Source organism: Schistocerca serialis, chromosome 1 (assembly GCF_023864345.2).
Source record: "Schistocerca serialis cubense isolate TAMUIC-IGC-003099 chromosome 1, iqSchSeri2.2, whole genome shotgun sequence".
NCBI lineage: Eukaryota > Metazoa > Arthropoda > Insecta > Orthoptera > Acrididae > Schistocerca > Schistocerca serialis.
In genome coordinates this window covers 1,077,897,764-1,077,921,061 of record NC_064638.1, presented here as the reverse complement: position 1 = coordinate 1,077,921,061, position 23,298 = coordinate 1,077,897,764, and the positions used below count along the sequence as shown (strand labels likewise).

Below are 23,298 nucleotides of genomic sequence, written 5' to 3'. Positions count from 1 at the left end.
TTTAAACACCCTTATACAAACTCCTTTGCACATGACATGATACTTGTGCATTCACCTGACAACGTACTTATGAAAGACCTACTGAATGTTCATGATCCTTTGTAAATGACATGTCTCCCACACATTCGAGCAAACTATGAGATAGTCGCTGGCCTGCAAGAACCTTCTCAGGTTTTTTCCACTTGCAGAAACTAGGCCCGCTCTTGCTATTCAGTGAACATGTTTCCTCAGGGCACAGTCACCCTCCCTCCAGGGTCTTCAGGCAGATGTTCCTCCAGAAAATTATATGCATGTGCTAATTGTTTCATTACTTATTGAAGACAGTAGTGCTACTTCAAGAAGGCCAGATGTGCGTAGTATCCCAAGTCAGGCCATCATCAGGAGCCACCGAAACGAATATAGACAGAACATACCTTCAGGATAGTGAAGCTGATACTCCGGGAGCAGGTGTGGACGTGCTCCAAGTTCACGGGGTGTTGCCCTCTTCGAACCACATCCATATGCTGACATTGGTGATGTTCACCAGACAGACACCTGTCCAGTACCAGATAGACACATGCTCCTCCACAACAATCAACATTTCTACATACCAGCAGCTTGGATCATCAACAATTTAGCCATTTCCAAGCAACTGAAGAGTTGCAGCAACAATGATATCACAATGATGGGCCAATTTAGTGCTACAATTCGCTACAAAACCACACAGCCAAATTACTGGTAGTTCAAACAAAAGGTACTACCAACATTGGGTTGGGCCTCTTTGCCAAACTAGAACTTGAGGTGGACAATTATACCAATCAGATAAGGACCTCCTTACCTAGCACACATCTCCAAGATCTTACAAAATATGCCACCATTTTTAAAAGTCATACAACTTGTGTTAACCATTATGAGGCACACATCACATTTCATCCATCAGCATTTTCCGAATTTTGCGAAGCAAGGAACATCTCATTCGCCTTGCTGTTACAACTCCAATGGCTACATGATGATGACGTCCTCACGCCAGTGGCTAACATTTTGTAGGCTACTCCCATCATTTTGGACAAACAATGGGTCCTTACAGATTCGTGAAAACTACATCTACTGTGAATGCCCAGACAGTCATGGACACACACCACAAAACTGGTGTGCAGTACCATTTCTGTGTAGACTGACCTCCATGAGCTTATCTACAATTAGCTTTGGATGCAGAGTCTAGACACATTCTGGTAATCAGTACTCTGTTTGGGCTATTTCAGTAGAACTGTTTGCCACTCGGGACTTCAAGTGTACCAGCCATATTCCAATGTTACTTGGAAAAACTGACCCAGTAAGTCCCTGGAACAGCGAAGTATTTAGATGACTGCACAGGAAGAAATCAAGGGACCTATCAAAAAAAAGATGTGGAAGGTATACAAAATCTGCCAACACCCCAGGACACTAAACAATTAACATCAGACCTGCAACAACTCACCTATTGCCAAAAGTTTATCCAGCATACCACCAGCATCATGGGGCCTTTGCACCACTTTTTTCTGCAAACATGTCAAGTAGCATTGGCCCCGACATGACAAAAATCCTTCCAGGACCTGGAGCATGCTCACCTCCAGCCTCTGTGACTGATAGTAGTATCTAAGCAACAAATTACAAGCTGGAAGTAGTGGTGTCCTGTGAGGTAAATGGTGTGGACCACCTTATCACCTTCACTGTCAATGTTCTGACGCGTATATAACGAAATTAAAGCCAGGTTGAAAAAAGGTTCTGGCAATTGCCTTTGTTTTCAAGAAATTTCATGATTATGTCTGTGGTCAAACGTTCATACTACTGATTGACCACAAGTCACTGTTCTCTTTTTAACATGAAAGCAAGCATTCCTCAGGAAAAGGCGAAATGCCTCGACCATGGGGCCATCTTTTGTCCACTTATAACTATGACATTCAGTACCACTCCACAAGGAGCACGTAAATGCTGATACCCTCTACTGACTGCTGGTGGATCAAAGCACACTTTTTGACAGTGCTGCAGAGATATGCTCCCACACAGATGTCACACCTGCAACAATGGTCACACAGCTTTCAATCCATGTCAAATCCATTGCCAAATTGCTTCCAGAGGACACATTTCTATGTAATTTGATACGATACATCCAATACGGGTGGCCTTTGGACAGGACTCTTCTTAACAATCAGTGTGTAGCAACATACATGAACAACCGCCACCAATGTTCTGTGTTTAAGGGGTTCCTCTTCCTACAAGGAGAGACACGAGTGATCATTCCCAAAGCTCTGCAGCTACATATCCTATGCTTACTTCATCAAGGCCACAAAGCAAATGGCCCGTGAACATGTATAATGGGGAGCATACACTGCCCATTTCCATCCACACCAACAAAATCAGGCAACACTTGTGGGCAAGTAACTTTTGTGGCCTCAGATGATACAGCCATTTCCCAAAATTCATTTAGATTTTGCAGGCACGTTCATGGAGATACAATGGCTCCTCCTGTTGGTACCAATAGTTGTTCCCTTTCATATTTGGCATGTGATCCAGAGTGGTAGCCCAGCACATTCAGGCCTTGGCTAGAATTCAGTAACAATAATTCACAGAACTTTCAACAAGAATGTCAGTCCAATAACATTCAAAATGTGCAGATAGCACCTTTCATCCCAGATTTGAATGGTATGGTGTACACACCTTTAAATCATAGAAAGTGAAGCTGCAGCAGAAATGCGACATCAGTTATGCACTGATGCTCCATGCCGGTCGATACCACAAGATGGCACCCACAGTCAAACACTGAGTAACAACCTCTCCATAGTGAAACCAGTAGCCCACAACGACACTCTACCTGTGCCACATACACATCACTATAGACTTCACGAGGACATTGATGTATCAGTATTTACTAAATGAAAGTATCCGTTGGTCCCAGTATGTCATGGTGAAAGTCCTTCAACAAAACCAATCTCAGACCCGCAAGCATATAATCAACTTCACTGTCCCAGGGACCCAGGCATCTCCCTCTGCTATCCCACCAGTTTTTCTGTTACAGACACACTACATCCAGGTTCCAAGTTAGTGCATCCACTAACACAGCCTCAGCAGTTGGAGCACAGCCATCAGCACAATGATGAAGTCCAGGATAGGGATGCTGCTGTGATGAGTTCCAAAATTCCAGGGGGAAGATATTCTGTATCAGGGCACTCTGTCCACTAACTGTCCACTAACAACACAGGTGAGTCTTGGCACACTGCCAAAGCCTAGGCCACCAACGACACTAACTCAGGAGATTGCATGTAAACATTTTGGCCGACTACATCCGCATTGGTTTGTTTTCTTGCAAAACTCCACCAGATGCCAAGATGATGAGCAGTGCCCACTTTGCCACAAGCAGTACTTGTATCGCCGATAGAAACAAGACAAGACAAGCACTGTCCTACTTGCTACGCCCACAAGTAGACCAAGCAATATTTGTCTGTCTGAACTGTACAGGCGTAGCAGTCTAGCCACAGAACCAATAGTTCCAGCCACGTCACAACATGGTAGATACACCACAAGAGTCAAAAAAGACAGACAGCCATTGCCACCAGACCTTTTCCCTACTCCGTGAACTCTGTGCTTCAGGACTGGTATCCACAGATTGAAGAAACTCAGGAACTATTGTTAGTGCTAAGTGCCTGACTGGACTTAGAACTGTTCTGATAAACTAACAGTAGTGATTAAAGTTCATTCCAGACAACTTACTTCAAATGGTGGTGTTCTCAGCAAGAACTATTAGAGACAGTTATTCGTTATTTAGACCAGACCAAGAAGATTGTTTATTTGTATGTTGTTAACCAACTGATTTTGTGACCGAGTGGACACTGCCTGTGATTCATGTTTTTTTATGTGTGTTGTAATAAAGTGTCTTTCATTTTATAACAATCTGGGAATCCTGTTTCGAGTTGTGAACTCACAAAAGGTTTCCATAAGTGTTAGCTGTAACTCACTCGAATATGAAACTCAAACCACATCTATGAACACTGAAGAAAAATGAATAATGGCAAAGGGCTAGTTCCAGGTCACTTTCTTCCCTGACATTTACCCTATCTGGGGTACAACTGGTGAATGAATCACTGAATTGCCCAAGAATATAATTATATTTCTGATATCACTTTCTTTACTCACTTCATGTTTCCAAGCTTCTATAACAATTGTTTCTGTGTGGTTTAAAACATTATTCCACTTCTCTGGCATTACCTGTGTCATTGCTTCCTATAACAATTTTTTAATTTCTGTTATAGAGAGAAACTTATCATTAATTGCCATTTAATGTTTGATATGCGCCAAAATCATTACAATGACATTAAAGTAGCAGTGGTATGATGGAACCCTAAAAGCCCTACGACTAAATTATTTAGCCACGTCATTGAAATACTGCTGTAACTGTGGCCCATTTTGTTTCAAAAGTGCCATGAGCTCCACATTATGCAAATTGTCCTGATTTCACAAATTGTGGCATTTTAACCATTCAGCAGTGTCAGCCTTTTTTGTTGCCAGCATCAGAACTTTATATTTAGTAACTGAAAGGTATAGAGCACTATCCATTACAATGAATGACTGCTGATTTAAGTTTTCTAAAGCTGCAACTTTATCCACTTCATAAAATTATCATGAATCATTTCCTCATATTAATCACTTGTTTTCTTTGATTTGTAAACTGGGAGAGAGCTATGTACAAAACTAGAGGAAGTTGCTGCAAGCATGACAACAATGACTACACCCTTTACCATATGAAACACAGTACTTTCACATGTACTGTCATCTGTCCATCCCTCTTTGACGAAACGACCAGAGTTCATCAAGCAACACAATTTCTTCAAAAGGTACCTTACCACTGTCTCACACAAAACGTGGGCAGATACATGAACTTACATGTTTAGCAATCATTGTACTGCGCATATTTAACTGGGGACCTGGAAACGATGGAGAGGCTGGCATCGTCCCGCCATAGCCCTCAGTGGTTCACAATCCGCACCACCACTGCCCCACAGCAAACCCAGGGTTACTGTGCAGTTTCATGTGTAACCCTGCTTTTGATGGGATAGGTAATGCTTGTGACTGGGCTGGTGTAGGTGGTTGTGAGAGGATGCAAGGGACAGGTCTTCCATCTAGCTCTATTACAGTGATACGAGCCATGAGGCAAGGGCTTGGGAGCAAGGGTTGTGCAGGGATGGACAAGAATATTGTGTGGGTTCGGTGGGAGTGGTGGGGAGGATAATGGGTAGGACATTCCTCATTTCAAGCTACAATGAGAGGTAATTGAAACTCTGGTGGAGAATGTGATTCAGTTGCTCCCGTCCTGGTTGGTACTGAGTCATGAGGGGACTGCTCCTCTGCGGCCAGATGATGGGACTTTGGCGGATGGGGAGAATAAGACATGGCAGATCTTTTTCTGTACAAGGATGGGAGGATAATTACGTTCTGTGAAGACCACAGTGAGACACTTGGTATATTTCAAAAGGGACTGTCACTAGGTGCAACAGACACAGGTGGCTAGGCTGTATGGAAGGGACTTCCTGGTATGGAATGGGTGGCAACTGTCAAGGAAGAGGTAGTGCTGGCACTTAGTAGGTTTGAAATGGACGGAGATACTGATGTAGCCATCTTTGAGGTGGAGATCAACATCATTCCCACCGCTTGATGGATTCCAAATTTGCAACCTCCTTCCTGGTACACAAGACCAACTCCATCCTCACCCACAATTACTTCTCCATTGAAGACATCATCTACAAAACAAATTCGGGGTATGGCAATTGGCACCCGCTTGCTAACTATTCATGGGCCACCTACAGGAATCCTTCCTAACCACCCAGAATCCCAAACCCCTCATCTGGTTCAGATTTATTGATGACATCTTTGAGATGTTTCACATTCCTCCAGAACCTCAACACCTTCTCCTCCGTTCGCTTCACATGGTCCTCCTCAAGCCACCTCAAAGAGGTGACATCATCAATATCTCGATCCACATCAAACCTACGAAGCACCAGCAATACCTGTACTTTGACAGCTGTCACCCTTTCTATACCAAGAAGTCCTTTCATACAGCCTAGCCACCCATGGTCATCGCATCTTTAGTCGCAGGCAGTGCCTCTTGGAATATACCACACCCTAATTACTCTCCCAAGCTTGTGCGTTTCTGACAAAGCACGCCAGGATAATTTTGCTTCCCCTCGTTTTGCCATCTGTCTCCTCAAATTTGTTTTTTTCACTTTTAACTAATTACCATTAACGTATGCGAATATAATATGCATTTTCATAAAAGAGAAAGGTTGGCCCTCAGTTTAAAAGATCACAACACCAGATCTAGTTTTGTGCTTAGTTCTATTGTAAGAAATTGATTTTCTAATTTTTTTGACTATTCGTAGTTAGTATCTTTCATTGTAGGGCAAAATCAGTAATTGTTTCGTAACTTAAATTCTGTTGTTGACTAACAAACAAATATAAATTCTATAATAATTATAAACATTTGGAAGTCGAAACACTAGCATTCTTTAAGTATTTATTCAGCTCTATTCGAAAACATGTTAGCAAAGCCAGCTCATAATTAATCCCAACGTAATTAACAGTTTTGTCAAAAGTACTTTTTGCATAACAATATTTGTTAATTTCATGATTTAAACAAATAATTCGGCCTAACTCTTGTAGTAGAAGGAACTGTTAAAAAGAACCAATTTTTTTATGTATTCAGTTAATTTGACGAGTTATGTTTTAATTTTAATTTCTGTAAATTTAACTTATAACAATGTGGAGATTCAGCATCTATTACTGCGAGGCTATATAAGGGCCTGATTTTCGATTTTTGGTCCCGAGACAGTCAGTCCATGGCCGAGCTTCAGACGTGGAACCAGTGTTGGTTATATCAACAACAATGCATTCATTTAACTGTCAAATAAGTGTTACACCAATAGACCGTGTGTTAAAACAGTGACAGTGTCTGTTCCATATGTACCCCATTATTCTACAAGAACAGTGAACTGTTGGTTAGGCTTTTACTGCTTGTAGACGTTCAGCAGTAAACTATTGTAGCAATATATGGATGTTCGCCTGCAACCTATTAATGAGGGTATGAAAAGTTAAATAATAGAGCACTGGCCACGTATAACTGTGTATTATTGGGGGGTTGTGAACAGAGAAAGTAAACAACTGTGAAACGCAACTGTGCACCTGTTGGCTACATTATTTACAATAGTCAGTGTCGAAATTACAAACCCCATTTTTCAGCCAATGTAGCAACGCAGTATGTCGACACTGAGGACAATCGACAAAGAAATAACACAGGCGAATGCCACACGTTCTCTCTCCTGTCACCCACCACCTCCCAAAGTCCCACCGTCTGGTCACAGGTGAACATTCACTTTGTGACGCAATGGCACCCAGGGCTGGAGCAGCTAAATCAAGTTCTCCACCGAGGTTTTGACTACCCCTCATTGTTCCCTGAAATAAGGAATGTCCTACCCACTATCTTCCCTACCGCTTCCACAGTGGTACTCCGCCGCCCACCAAACTTACACAGTATCCTTGTCCACCCCTAAATCTACATGTACAGTCTGCAAGTCACACTTGAGTGTGATCTTTCAGTGTGAGCTCTGATTTCCCTTATTTCATTATGATGAATTGTTTCTTCCTAGTAGATCAGTATCAACAAAATATTTTCGCATTCGGAGGAGGAAGATGGAGATTTAAATTTCGTGAGAATATCCTGAAAGGTTGTTTATAACTAATAAAGACACCATAATTCTGTTACACGAGTCAAAGGGCCTGAAAGCCATAGATACAAGGTTGTAAGCTATCTCTGGCATTATTCAAATGAAACACTGAGCAAGCAGCGAATGAAACCAAGGAGAAATTTGTAAAGAAAATTAATGTTCCGGGAGAAGAAATAAAAACTGACGTTTGTCAATGAAACTGTAATTCTGTCAGAAATGGAAAAATACTTGGAACAGCAGCTGAATGGATTGGGTGGAGTCTTAAAGAGACTTTATAAAATGAACATCAATAAAAGTTAAACAAGGAAAACAGAATGTAGTAGAATTAAGACAGTCAATGCTGAGGAAAATAGATTAGGAACTGAGACGCTATAAAAAGTAGATGAGTTTTGCTGTTTGAGCAGAAAAATAAATGATTGTGGTCGAAGCAGTGAGGACATAAAATGCAGACTTGTAATAGCAAGAAAAGCATTTCTGAAAAAGAGGTACTGGTTGATATACAATATCAATTTAAGGATTAAGAAGTCTTTTCTGGAGATTTGTTTGGAGTGGAGCCTTGTATGGAAGTGAAAGGCAGATGAAAAGCAGTTCAGACAAAAAGAGAAAAGAAGCTTTTAAAATTTGGTGTTACAGAAGAATGCTGAAAATATGATGGGTGGCAAATGAGGAAGCATTGAACTGGACCGAGGAGATAAGATATTTATGGCACAATGTGTCTAAAGAAAGGGATTGGTTGATAAAACACATCCTGAGACATGAAGGAATTGTCAATTTGGTAATGGAGGGAAGTGGTGGTGGTGGTGGTGAATATAAATTTTAGAGGGAGACAAAGGGATGAGCACAGTAAACAGGTGCAAATGTGTGTAGGTTGCAGTAATTTTTAGAGATGAAGAGACTTGTACAGAGATAGACTAGCATGGGGAGCAGCATCAAAACCAGGTGTTGGAATAACAACAACGACAATGGCAACAGCAACAGCAACAGCAACAGCAACGACAACGACAACGACAACACCCTTATCTCTCTCTCTCTCTCTCTCTCTCTCTCTCTCTCTCTCTCTCTCGCCACATTGGCACACCTTTAAGAGCTTCTGCTAGATGAATGACAGAAGTTACATGCTCTCAAGAAAATGGCAGTCTTGAAAAGAGTCAAGAGAGGTTTAATCACATAGATGCTTTTTTTTATATAGAAAAAAAAGCAACATATTTACCCCATCGTAAGATGAAGACTTTTTCCAAATTTATCATTCAGAAACTACAGTGTTGTTTTGCAGTCGAAAAGTAAACTATTGCTGTCGAGATTAAAATTTTTACATTGTGTAATATTTTAATACAGATATCGTCTTACATTTACAGATTAAGCTTCGGTAACTGAAATCACACACAGATTTAAACTGAATAATTAAGAATAGATCGAGGAGGAACACGAACAGCACATCTTGGCTGAGCTGGGACAAATGTTGGGAGGGGAGTGGTGAGTGGCAGTGAACTTTGTTATGGTGTCAACGATGAGAATGTACTGTGTGCCATGTACCTTGGTTCTTATTTAACATCTACCAGCTTTAGACTGCCATTTGCATGAATCTATTTGCAATCCGAATCGAATTGATTTTAAAATTACTCAAAAATAATATATATTTTTACCGGAGGCAAATTGATGCTAATGAAAAGATTTAAGCACCAAACATTTGTAATATGGCACAACAAATGAAACATGAGCTTCAACAATGGTGCTAAAGCTGCTATTGCACTACACCATTGTTTCTTTGCGATGCTGTCCATAGTGATACTCCAAAGTGTAACAATTTCTGACGATTCATCTGTAGGGGGGCCGAGACAACGACATAATGCTGTCATTTAATTTGCTCGTATTGTCAGTGATGTGAACTATAGCACTCGATAATGATACGAATTACAGCTGTGACCCTGTTGAGAAATGCAGATCTATGATTGCACAGCTCACAATTGATCCACACAGACAATACAATGCTAAATTTAAGTTATTGATGGACATAAAGCAGAGTGCAAAAACAACTGTGAAGCAGAAAGAAAACTTGGTGTCACAGAAGCAATTATTCATACGTAGCATCAGATAAGAGCATAACTTGAAGAATGCCAGTTCTACATGCCAAGCTTTCAAGAACAGCGATTGTTTCACAAATTGCAGCAGCAGGTTATTCAGTAAATGCAAGAAAAAATGCAATAAAGGCTTCCTGATTAATCGAAAAATCATCCAAATGAAGGTGCTGAAGCTATAGAGGAATTCTCCAACTGCATGCATCACGGCATTCAAAGCAAGTAATGGCTGTTGTGTGAGGATGATGAAGAGGGCAGCTCACACAGAAACGTAGTGGAAGCAACTTAACTGGTTCACAGTGGCCAGCGCAACAGCGCATGCTGGTCATTCTGTGCAATACGTATTGTACAATACAAGGGGAAGCAAATTTTATGTTATCCAATGTGCATTAAAAAGTTGCTTTATCTACATGAAGCAACTTTATATTTGTGTCTGCAGTTTCTCAGTAAAACTTTTCACATAGAAAATTAAAAACCACTGCTTTGGGATTCACATGTGTTGTCTGCAATCCAATCTTTCTTGCTCAATTTTGAGGAAACTACTTGGCAGAAATCCCCCCCCCCCCCCCCCCTTCTTTGGCATCTTATAGTCTGGTATCAAAGCTTGATTATGAAGTGGTTATCTTTTCAGTATTGCCCATAGTTATTGGGATGCTCTGAAATAAATTAACACACTGTGCATATTTTGAAAGTTTGCAGTGGAAAATGTAATCACTGGCCAGTTTATGTCTGGTGCATTTTAGCATATATAGAGTTACATAATAAATGCAGCTAACAATCACAATTGTTTTTAGTGCTGCAAGGAGAGCCGTATCTCTTTCCAGGCTCAAGTAAATACTTAATACATTTTGATGTGCGGCACTCAAACCTGTGTGGAGCTCCCTCATGTTTCCCTTTTCTGTGTGCAGCAGATTCAAGCCGTATCACTACCTCACATGGTGCTTTCAAGTTGGGAAGATGTGTTGACCTGTGCACTTCTTTTTGCTGCATGTAGTTAACAAGCTGTTCACACAAGAGGATCTATTTCATCCAGCTTGTTGGAAAAAGCCCTTCTCTATAGGATTACACAACGAAATCATATTTTAAGGCAGATGTGACCAGCCTGGCACAGAGAAAGATGGCAACAGAAATGAAAGAAACAGTCAAGAACATGCTGTGGAGTCTGTATCATCATTTTTAACTTCTTATCTTCATTGGTGCAGTTTCTTATTCACATAAAAAACCTACAGTTCTGGTAAGCGACAGCAAAATGTTGGTTGAAATTGAAATGGAGGAGCCTATATTTAAGGTTCTGAAAACATTCACTGTAATATGCAAATGGAGCAAGCCCCAGTTTCAGTACATTTAAACATGCAGCTTTGAATTAATTTGTCTACAGTCAAGAAACCTTATTGTTTGGCCCTCCACCTCGTTTCTTCACCTGTATATGAAAGAGTCTCCCTCTTCTGGGTACATACCTTCACTTAAGTAAAATGAAGACTGCACAGCAATTTTAATGCAACATTGTCAGCCACAGACCCTCAAGAAAGTGAAAAATTGTCAAACATAAGAAGAAACTAGTTATGTGGTTGAATGTACATGGTACTAATACCACCTCTAACCAAAAGAAACACTGAAGCCTCCCCCCACTTGAGTACAATACACAGCATCTTCCACAGCCATGAGAGACTGTCAGAAAAGTCCTTCTTGGGAATGCTGCTCAACTTGGGCACCACACTGACTTGAATGTTGGTTATGTCATTAAAGTGTTGACCCTTCATGAGAATTTTTATTTTTGGGAATTAAAATAAAAATCGTTCAGCACCAACTGGGTGAATACAGAGGATGATCAAGAATGGCACTTGCTTTTTTGCTAGAAACTGCACTATAACTGCAGCTGTGTGAGAGGGCACATTGCCATGTAGTAACAAGAAATTCTTCCCCTTCCTTTGTTGCAAATGAACCCTCTGAATCCTCTCCCATAACCAATCCATTACGACCAAATAATACTGGGAATTTACAGTGGTGCCAGTGGAAACAAATCCCCTGTGTCAAATGCCATGAGAATCAAAATAGCCAATGAGCATTGTCTTCACTTTTGATTTTGTCATTTGGACCTTCTCCAGTCTTGGAAAAGCATAAGAGACTCATTCTGCACTTTTGTGTTTTGCAGTAGGTTCAAACTGATAACACCAGGTATTGGCACTAATGATTATTTTTTCCAGAAAAGAACTGTTCACATTTCTCACTTCAATCTAGTAACTGCAAAAGTCCAAGCTCGCTGCTTTTGCTCAGGAGTCAAGGTGTGCAGAATAGTCTTTGCACCTTTTCCTCTTGTTCAAAACATTCTGGAGAATTGTCTTAACCACTTGATTTGGAGACACTCAGTTCTTCAATGCTAGCTCCGTGTGAGAGAACATGAATTTTCTCAAATGTTTCCGTCAGGTGGACACACCCTGACCTCTTGTTGTCCTCGAGTGATGCCTGTTCCTGTTTAAAATATTTAAACCGCTCAAACATTCGCGCACAATTTAAAGAATTATTGCCGTAAGCCTTTATCATGGATTGAAGTGTCCCCGTGGCCATTTTATGAGATAAAACCTGAAATCAAACCACTGCTCGTTGTTCCATTGCGATTTGTGACAAGAATGTTGGCACACTTGAGCACACGTCCACTACTTAACACTGCTTGCTCACAACTGACTGGTCGAATGCACAATTGTGGCTTGCAGTTCTTAATTCAAGCTACCACCATAATTACTGTGCTGATGTCATTTCTATGTTAGGAATAAAAGCTGCTTCAGAACTTTTTGGAAAAACAGTATGGATCACAAAGTTAACAGCAATAACTTCTGACTCCAATTAAGAAGTCTCATCTGAAAAACTGACAAGAGTGGCCAACCATCATAGTCCCCAAACAACTAAGGCCATTTAAAAGACTAAAACTATGTGATGAACATTTCTCAGAGCTTCACAGAGGAAATCTGTATGACTATGCAGATGCAACTATGTAGTGGCCACACCAAACACAAATATAGGCTCTTTCTCAAAGTACCAAACCATCTTAATGTATTCACGCATAATTGCGAAACATATCTTCCTTTAGTGCACTGTAGTGAACAGTCTCAGAGACAAGCTGAAGCTGAATAAAATCTCTTCCTCACATTAGAGTGATGTATGAAGGTGGGTGGTGGGGCAAAGTACAGAAGTAAGGCAATAGTGTACACCATTTGCAACACAAGCCAATGAAGACATTGTGCTGCATCTGCTTACAGCAAGCACAGGGTCGCACAGAAAATATAGCGATGATATGTTAGTGTAGGTATAGTGAGCATATCTGTTGATTATTTTAACTTAAGATGAGATACAGCAGACACTTCAAGTATTACGTAAACATGTGACAACAGTAGTTTTTGAAGTATATGATTTAGTCAGGAAACAGTCAGAAAAAGAAACAGAGTTTCCTTGTGGAATGTATTTTGTAGGACAGCTCTCTCTGCACAAAACAAATCGCACACCTGTCTCCTAACTTGCACATTGCTCTAGCAACGATCAAAGTACTATATAATGAGCCATGTGATTATAAAGAGAACATTTGAACTGGTATGTGTACTAAGCTTAGGAGATGGTGGGAAATTGGGAGAGGGAGGGCGGGGGGATCAGCTCCAGCCATTGATCCCTCCACATGCTCAATTTTAAGTCTCCACCAGAAGATATTGACATGAGCAGCATGTAATACATTTAATCTCCAGCTCACAATTAGAGGCCTATTGGGGGTGCCACTTGCGACTTGGGCCACAACGCGTCCTGCTGCATCAGCCAGTCACACTCATTACAAACTAGTATGACAGTACTGACTTGTTACTTCATTACTCTCATCTTTGACTGTGAGAATGAATAACAAACAAGCATATCGAGTAAAATGGTCAAGAGGTAATGAGGATTGTACTATGTCGCATTAACATTGATCCAGGAATTTTAAAGCTATGAGAACAGAAGATGGCTGTGAGGCAACAGCAAGCACAGGAAAAAAAAGTGCAGACTGTGTTACAGCAACAGCAGTTAATGCAACAGATAATGACCTAGAAATATTTTGTCAGAACCATGAACAGTGTCATTGCCCCATCTACCTTATTTGAATGTTTGAACCATTCTAAAGAAAGTTGAGACTGACATTTATGCCATTTTCAGTTCTAATGCAAAGCAAGTAAAATAGACTCCTAGTAGTTAATGAACTCAAGAACTCTATTGTGACCTTCAAGCAGCTTTTCATTCGAAATGGTTCATAAAGCTGCACCCATTCTCATACATAATTAGTATTTCTATCGATGTTGACATTGTGGTCTTCAGTCTGAAGACTACAATTCCTTCATGTTTCTGGATGTGTCCTATCAACCAATTATTTTAATCACATTGTGCTGTAAATATCTTTTCTGCCCAATTAAATTCAGTACCTCCTCATCCACTACCCACCTAATCCTCAGCATTCTTCTAAAGCACCACATTTTAAAAGCTTCTATCGTCTTTTTGTCTTAATTGTTTGCTGTCCACCTTTCACTTCCATACAAGGCTACACTCCATGCAAATCTTCAGAAAACGCTTCCTAACACTTGAACTGATATTAGATGTCAATCAATTCCTCTTTTTCAGAAATGCTTTTCTTGCTAGTGTCTGTCTGCATTTTGTATCCTCACTACTTCAGCCATCATCAGCTACTTTCTGCACTAATGGCAAAACTCATCTTCTACTTATGGTGTCTCATTTCCTCATTGTCATTATTTGGTTCCAAGTACATTCCATTGTCCTCTTTTTGCTTTTATTGATGTTCATTTTATAAACTCTCTTGAAGATACCACCCACTCCACTCAACTACTCTTCCAAGTGCTTTGCTATTTCTGACAGAACTACAGAGTCATCAGCAAACTTCAAAGTTTTTATTCCTTCTCCCTGACCTTAAGTCCCTGTCTCAATTTCTGCTTGGTTTCCTTCACAGCTTGCTCAATGTAAAAACTGAATGACATCGGGGATAATCCACAACCTTCTCTTGTCCCCCTCTCAACAATGGCTTCTCTTTCAGGTTTTCAGACTTTTGTAACTGCAGCCTTGTACCTCTACAAGTTATAAATAACCTTTCATTCCCTGTATTTTATCCCTACTATCTTCAATTGAGTGAATTCTGGTCAATATTGTCAAAAGCTTTCTCTAAATCTACAAATCATATGAATGTAGGTTTGCCTTGACTCAGTACAATGTTTGTTTCTTCAGGCCAAGCTCCTTAATTTACTATGTTTTTTCAAAATTTTACAATTTTAATCTACATTACATAACCAACAAAATGTGGTCCGAGTCCGTATCTGCCCCTGGAAATGCATTACAGTTTAAAACCTTTTTTCAAAATCTCTATCTTACCATTATACAGGCTATTCATTTTAAGTGAAGACACTGACATATCTTGAAAACTACACATTGAAAGTTTTAATTCCTATTTGTTTATCTAAGAGGAGGACTTTTGTAAACCCTCATTCCCAGTTTTATAAAGGCTTTGTAGCTACTGCTGTAACAGTAGGCTGAGTTTGTGAGTTCGTAAAACGGCTTTTGGTGCAGTACACCGCTAGACAATTTCTCCCTGGCACTATTACACTACTATGCCACAAGGTCAGGTAACAGGATAAGAGAACGAAGGTTCTACATCACTCTCACAAATTAGTAACAGTGCCACACAAATCAGTTAAAAATCAAACAATAGAAAATCCAGGATGGAACGTAACAATACCAGAGAAGGAAAGTTGCTACTCACCATGCTGAGTCGCGATAGGTACAATAAAAAATTCACAGAATCATAGCTTTCGGCCATTAAGCCTTTGTCAGCAGTACACACACACACACACACACACACACACACACACACACACACACACACCTGCAGTCTCAGAGAGCTGAAACTACACTGCGGTGTAGACTGCAGATGTGTGTGCAAGTTGGGTTTGCGTGAGTATGTGTGTGTGTGTGTGTGTGTGTGTGTGTGTGTGTGTACTGCTGACAAAGGCTTAATGGCCAAAAGCTATGAGTGTGCGAATCTTTTTATTGTGCCTATCGCGACTCAGCACCTCCGCTAAATTAGTTAAAAAGGTTTACTTGTTTTTGTGATCTGCAAATAATAAAATCTGCAACACTGCTTCTAATATAACACAAAAAAGCCCTAAATGGCTAAGTGCAAATAATCGTAGGTAAACTTCGCAGTACATAGCAATAGCAATTACAACAACTGTCTGTTCAATTCTAAGAGTTCGCTAAATGATGTTACCTGTCTAAGTTAGCCCTGCACAATGATCTATAGCTGAGTGGATGAGGGCTGCTCTTCTATCTTCCAAGTGGGCTTCTGTCCATTGTTTTTATAGCAGATTATGATTCTGTGGCAAAATCTACAAATGTTTTGTCTGTAGCATTTTCTTTGTTTCACCATAGGTGGCACTGTAATCGCAGGAATAGAAATGGTTACACAATCATAATTTATTACATGCTACTCAATGGCCCTTGAAATGGCCAACAGCATGTGAGACGCCACCTCCATGCTGCAATGGTAGGACAGGCCAGTATTTCATAATGTATAACCAGAAACCCCATTTGCAATGTTTTATTCCTCCGACATATCGAACAGAGGATTACCCGAGGTGTCATTGTGGCTGTGGCTCAAGGCAAAAGTTACTCAACTTTTCCAATTGAGTTAAGTGTTAAAACGTAACACCGCCAACTTCAAGACATTTAGTGATCCTCTTTTCAAATGGCCATAGACAGGATAGAAGCATTCGGTGGGAATGTAAACACAGGCAGTTTCGATGTGGACAGTCATGTCTTCGCAGCCTGTTTGCACTTGCTGGTACATACTATCTTTTAAATGCCCCAACTAAGGGAAATCCGGTGACGTCAAATCTGGTGACCTAGGGGGCCAATTAATAGGGTCACCTGTACTGATCCACCAACCAGTGTAAACACAGTCTAACACCTTCTGTGCTTCAATTGCACTGGACAACGGTCACGCTGAAACCACGTACATTGTCGACCATACAGGGCAACATCCTGCAGTAGTACTGGTAGTTCCTGTTCCACAAATGTTCAATATTTGTGTCTATTCACCATGCCATCGATAAAATATGGGCCAATGAGTTTGTCCCCCAGGATGCCACACCATACGTTAACCAACCAAAGACAATGATGGTCAACTTGCCGTAGCCAGTGGCAATTGTCTACACTCCAGTAACACATGTTATATCAGTTAATGCTACTATGGTTTGTGAATAAAGACTCACAGGAGAATAATAAGTGGCAAAGAATGTGGGGGTCATCTGCATTTGCTAATGTACTCATTCACAAAACACTAACTGGTTATAGAAATAGACACCATGAAGTTCTCGATGCAGTGACACAAGGTATGAATGATGCAGTACTGTGACAATATTACCTATGGACATTCTGGAATCACAGTGTATTTACCGGGTGTTTAACTGTGGGTGCACTGCCGCTAGTACAGCTATTTCATTAGTTTCTCCTGTAACACGTTTGCTTCATTTACTTTTGCTGGTCAGTGACACAAGGTATGAATGATGCAGTACTGTGACAATATTACCTATGGACATTCTGGAATCACAGTGTATTTACCGGGTGTTTAACTGTGGGTGCACTGCCGCTAGTACAGCTATTTCATTAGTTTCTCCTGTAACACGTTTGCTTCATTTACTTTTGCTGGTCAGTAAACTGCCATCAGACATAAAGACGTTCACAACATTGTAAAAGAATGAATGAGAGTGAGCTTTGAGCTTTCTCTGGAAAACTCTCGGCATACAAGGCAACAGAAGCCTCAACATCTCTCTCCTACATTCTCCATAAATCAGGATCATTTTGATTTTTTTCTTCTGTAATTGCAACATTCATCATTCCCTTGGGCTTATGTTCTCCAAATGATAGGCAGACATGCAGGCAAGAAGCACTGCGCAATTATTGTAATGCTTAGAGCCATTATCAGTACACTGGACTCACATTCGGGAGGTCGACGGTTCAATCCCGCATCCGGCCATCCTGATTTAGGTTTTCCGTGATTTCCATAAATCGCTCCAGGTAAATGCCGGGACGGTTCCTTTGAAAGGGCACGGCCGACTTCCTTCCATCCTTCCCTAATCTGATGAGACCGATGACCTCACTGTCTGGTCTCCTTCCCCAACCAACCCAACCCATTGTCAGCATGATACACGAGTTCCGGTTGCCGTGTACTGCCTGTTATGATACGTCATAATTCGCTACATGGCCACGGAGGCACATCGAGTAGTCCGCTGTTAGATATATCAGAGCAATACAACATTGCGAATGTGGTTTACAATTAGAAGTTACAAAATATTGGCCTGTCCTGCCCTCACAGAATGGAGGTGGGGTCCCATGTGCCATTGGATATTCAAGGACCATTGAGTAGCATGTCGTAAATTACAATGATGTACCCATTTCTATTCCTCTGATTACAGCACTACCCATGGCAAAACGAAGAAATTGCTTCAGACAAAACACACAGAGATTTAGTCATAGAATCACAATCTGCAATAAAAATGGGTGTTCCCTTTGAAAGTTTCAAAGTTGCCCCCCTGCCACCTATGCATAGGGTGGGATGACAGGTTGAGTGTGGTATCATTGGATGTCCCCTTCCAAGATAAACAAATTGGAATTATAACTTTTTTTTTTTATCGAATGTGTAGTTTTCGAGATATTTCTTTGTCTTCAGTTAAAATGAACACCCTGAACATTTAATCTGGAACCTTCCAGTTTTCCCAGGTCTCCTCCTGCATATGACCTCCTTTCATGATTCTTACACCAAGTGTTAGCAATGATTAAATTGTGCTACGTCCAAAATTGTTATAGATTCCTTTCCCTCAGTCCATGTTCTCCTACTATTTATCATTCTCTTGCTTTTCCTATTAAATCTTTTGATGTATACATGATTTTCTGGCCAAGCATTTTTGTAAAAAAAAAAAAAAAAAAAAAAAAAAAAAAAAAAAAAAAAAAAAAAAAAAAAAAAACACCACACACACACACACACCATGCTGAGTAGGAGCCATACTGCCACATACACGATAGTCAGAATAAGATAAGTCATCATATGCAGCCTGGGTTGCTCTGTCTCAGTGGCACAGGCAATGTTTCTTTCAAATGGTGTACATTTCCTACCCTGACTCCATAATTCTAGTTGTAATGCAGGCCAAGGCTCTGAGCCCATCTGACCTTAGTCTTTTCAATGCTGTCAAAATTAATTTCCCTTGTGAGGGAGCATTCTCAGTGCACAAAATATTTAAAAATGTTTTTGAAATTGATCATATTTCTATAAGTGTTGTGACTTGCAGTCGATGGAAAACTTTAGTCTTGTCGTTGTCCAACTCTCACATAACTGCTGAGAAAACAAACACAGCCTATACTTGCAGCAAGAAGGGAAACAAGGTGCACATATAAACAACAGTATGCATACCACTCAACTGCTTCACACATGTGCCTGCAGCACTTGCTACCCTCAGCATGCTACTGATGACACACAACATCAAAGGCAATCAGGTGGAGTTTAAAGAGGATATGGGCACTGCTATGTCACTCATCAACATATAAACATGCTGGCTTCTGAGCTCTCTGGAACTCCAAGAACCATAGAAGTAGGTGGTTATGTACAGTAATAAAATAATACAATTCAATGGTCAAATCACAGTCAAAGCAAAGTATGTCGAGTACTAACATTCTTAATCACAGCTTAATCAAAAACACCAGTTTTTTTATTTTTTTGGTAATCCTCTTTTGTTCTGCAGATTTCAAATTAAAAAATTAAAGAACATGGAAACCTAGTTTCTAGTACCATTTTGTGCAACAATCTAGAAATATTCTGTCAGAATCATGGACAGCCATTTGTGCCAGAAGTTCCCCCCCCCTCCAGGATCTTGAACAGCATCAGTTAAGCCACTATTTGTAGTGCTCCCTCAACAACCTTTGGTATGTGACAGCATGTAAAGGCACAACTAGACACATTACAAGAGCACTGTGCACTGTGTTATCACCTCCACCCTGTCTAGTTAAAAGGCAAGAAAACAGATGGAACTATGTGCATCTGTCATGACCTTAACTTGCTGGGGATCAATCACGTTCTTTAATCCCAGTGCAGCAACAGGACTTCTCCTTATTCCCTTAAAGCATCGATATACATGAAAAGCTGCAGCCTTATTACTATTGTTTTGATGAAACAGCTTTACAAGTAAAGACCTGATCACCTTGTCCGTGTTGATCCATATTGACCGACTGCAACTGTACTGCACACTGACGCTTGTGTTTCAACCTTAATTTCACCATACCAGTACCAGCGCCTAATGGCAAGCCATGACATTATCACTACTAAAAATGCAAAGTCTGCAGCACACAGTCTCAACATCATTTCTATAATATTGGGCACCCACATGGTGATTAGTCTTCTGTCTACTCAGGCTCAAGTAGCAAAAGTTTAATTATAACTGCTCTGTACATTATATTGCAAGACTTGCACACTGGGGGAAATCTACGATGAAGGTGCTGCTAAGACGGCCCTCAAGAAACTTTTATTTTTAACATATTGTGACTAATCAAATTTACAAACTACTTTATCGATATAACCTATCTTAAGATTTGCCTAAGAATGTTAGCACTATCTACTGCAAAATTTTGACATATTTTCTTAGAAGATTGTAAGATGCTGGTGGGCAAGCAGTTTTTCGTCAAACATTGTGGCAATTTTCTGAACTAATGTTGTTCTATGTCATAAAATGAGCCCCATCACTCTAACCATCATCACCACCAGCTCATACTTGCTTCGAGTTCAGAGATGGATGCAGTTGGAAAATTCCTGTCTACCTCCAGTACCTTCGTTCAACAACCTATTGCTCTAATTCATGAAACATTCCACGTATTGCTCACCTGCAAGTTTGGTGTATACAACTAGCAATCTCTTCATCTGTTGCCACCTACAAATATTCACTTCTGTGACATCAAATTTTCTTCCTGCTGCACAGTTGTTTGTGGCCTCTGCTTCATGAGAAACCATTAGGTTCAAATTTATGTTGTACTATCCGCACGAACCAAATGTGAACTGCGAAAGTGTAGATTCACATTTCTCAACAGAGTCACAGCTGTAATTTGCATCCATTATCAATCACTTCAATTTACTGTTCTTACCATTAAGCATACTCAACAACAACGATGTTTTATCCTGTTGGGAACCTAGTGCTGAATCAGTGGAAATAAGGTCATTTTGGGCTAACAGTGCTCTTCATCATCATTTGTTGCCAACCTTGAAAATAAACAATCCGTGCTATAGACCAGTTGCTGGATCTCACGTTTGATTTACTGTGCTGCATTTCAAATGTACAGTGTGAACATACTGATGTTAAGAATTAATTATCTCCACAATATAAAGAAAAGATAGATTGCTACTATCTGTAAAGGTAACACATTGAGTTGCAGTCTGGCACATGGGAGGTGGGGAGGGGGCAGAAAAGGAGATAAGTAGAGAAGGGAAATGGCAGGTGGGTACATTGTCAGAGGGTGGCCCACAGAGAGGATGTGAGCAAGGATGACATGATACCACAGAGGGGTTGGAAACTGCTGGGTGGAGGGTGCAGGGGCAGTAGGTTACCGTAGGCAATATCAGGAGCAGAGAATGTGTTGTAAGGGTAAATTCCATCTACACAGTTCAGAAAAGCTGGCGGTGGAGGGGAGCATCCAGATGGCTCGGGTTGTGAAGCAGCCATTGAAATCAAGCATGTTACGTTCATCTGCATGCTGTGCCACAGGGTAGCATACTTTGCCCTTGGTCACAGTTTGGCAGTGGCTGATATAAAAAACTGCGCATTATATTGGTGTAACAACCAACCAGCTACCCACCAGGTTGAACAGCCACCACCAAACTGTGGCCAAGAGCTAAATAGACTACCCTGTGGCACAACATGCAGCTGAATATGAAATGGTTGATTTCAGTGGTTGCTTTGCTTCCCAAGCCATCTGGATCCTCCCCTCCACAACCAGCTCTTCTGAACTGTGCAGATAGGAGCTATCCTTACAACACATTATCTGCTCCCAAAATTACCTGGGCCTCACCCTAAGGTAATCTACTGTTCCCACACCCTCTGTCCAACAGTTTTTCCCCCGCTCCATTGTATCACCTCCCTATTCCTGCCCCTTCATCCTCTTTGTGTACCGCTCTCTGAAAACACACCCGCCCTTCCCTACTCCTCTCCTTTTTTGTCAACTCCCCCTTACCCCCTCCTGTAGAAGTGTGTATTATTGTCGAGTATTTGTCCATTCATGTCATTTCAGTTCTGAAAATACTTAGATTGAGCCAAAGTACAGTTTAAACATGATAGCTATATAGAGAATGAATTTTTCACTCTGCGCCAGAGTGTGCACTTATATGGAACTTCCTGGAGCCACTATCCTCCCCAAATTCGGCCAAGCTGGTGCCACAAAACCACCATTTCACCGTCCTGTTCTCATCAAATTACATCTCTGCAAGACCATAAGTGCCAAAGCCTCAAAAGAAATGTAAGACAACCCCTGTACCACCTTATTACATATTGGCAAATGTAAGACCACCCTGAATTTTTTCAATGGCGAACTTGGGAAAAAGCCTCATCTCTAAGTCGAGTAAATATGGTATATTGGCCAGACATTGCTGCAGATACGAAAGAAAGGTCTAGACCTCTAACTACTGTACCTAGAACCAGGTCCCCTCAGCCTAAACTGGAGCACCTTTGGGAGCAGGTGGATACTGATTGTGCTCAGCCTTTCCAGGGGCAATGTGGCTGCTAGTAGTGGATGCTACCCCCAACTTCAAATTTGTATCGTGAATGGCAACACAAAATAAAATATGTAGCATTACCAGGTCTTGACCAACATCTCTGGCAAAGAGGCACTGGGCAGTGGGTCACAGTTTGTCTCAGTTTTGAACAGTTCTGTCAAAGTGCTGAACACAATGCTCAACCACCATCTCAACCCATCCAGCTATCAACTCAACTCAGAGGACGAGGGATTTTCATGATGTTCAAATCTTAACTACAGTGAAGAAGGGTATCAGCATCTGAGGATGCCTTGAACTGCTTCAACACAAGTTCCACCCTTTTAATGACTGCAGCCTGAAGAAGCAGCTGCACAGAAGCAGTTACTGCACACTGTTAAATCACCTGCGCCTGGCCCAGTACCCATGAGACAGCCCTTACTATCCCTCAGCATTGTCATTCAAGGGCCCGAGCAGTGAATGCCCATTGCCTGTCCCCCATTCACCCAGTAAGTATAACCAGTAAGTATAACCCTAGTCCCAGCCTCCACTCTCACACCCCTATGACCTCTGCCCACATTGTAACTGCCAGACGCAATTGGAAGTCCAGGATCAATGTAGGCAGTTTATCTCCCACAGCACAACCAGCAACAACTGGCTCAGGCGCTAGTTGGCAGCCAACAGACATGTTGGACGC

General features: G+C 41.0%; 1 protein-coding gene across 3 annotated transcripts in view; it reads right to left on the bottom strand.

Annotated features, from left to right (window-relative positions):
- Nucleotides 1-23,298, bottom strand: part of LOC126415972 (uncharacterized) — a 296,810-nt gene that overhangs the window by 30,396 nt on the left and 243,116 nt on the right. The window lies entirely within an intron of this gene.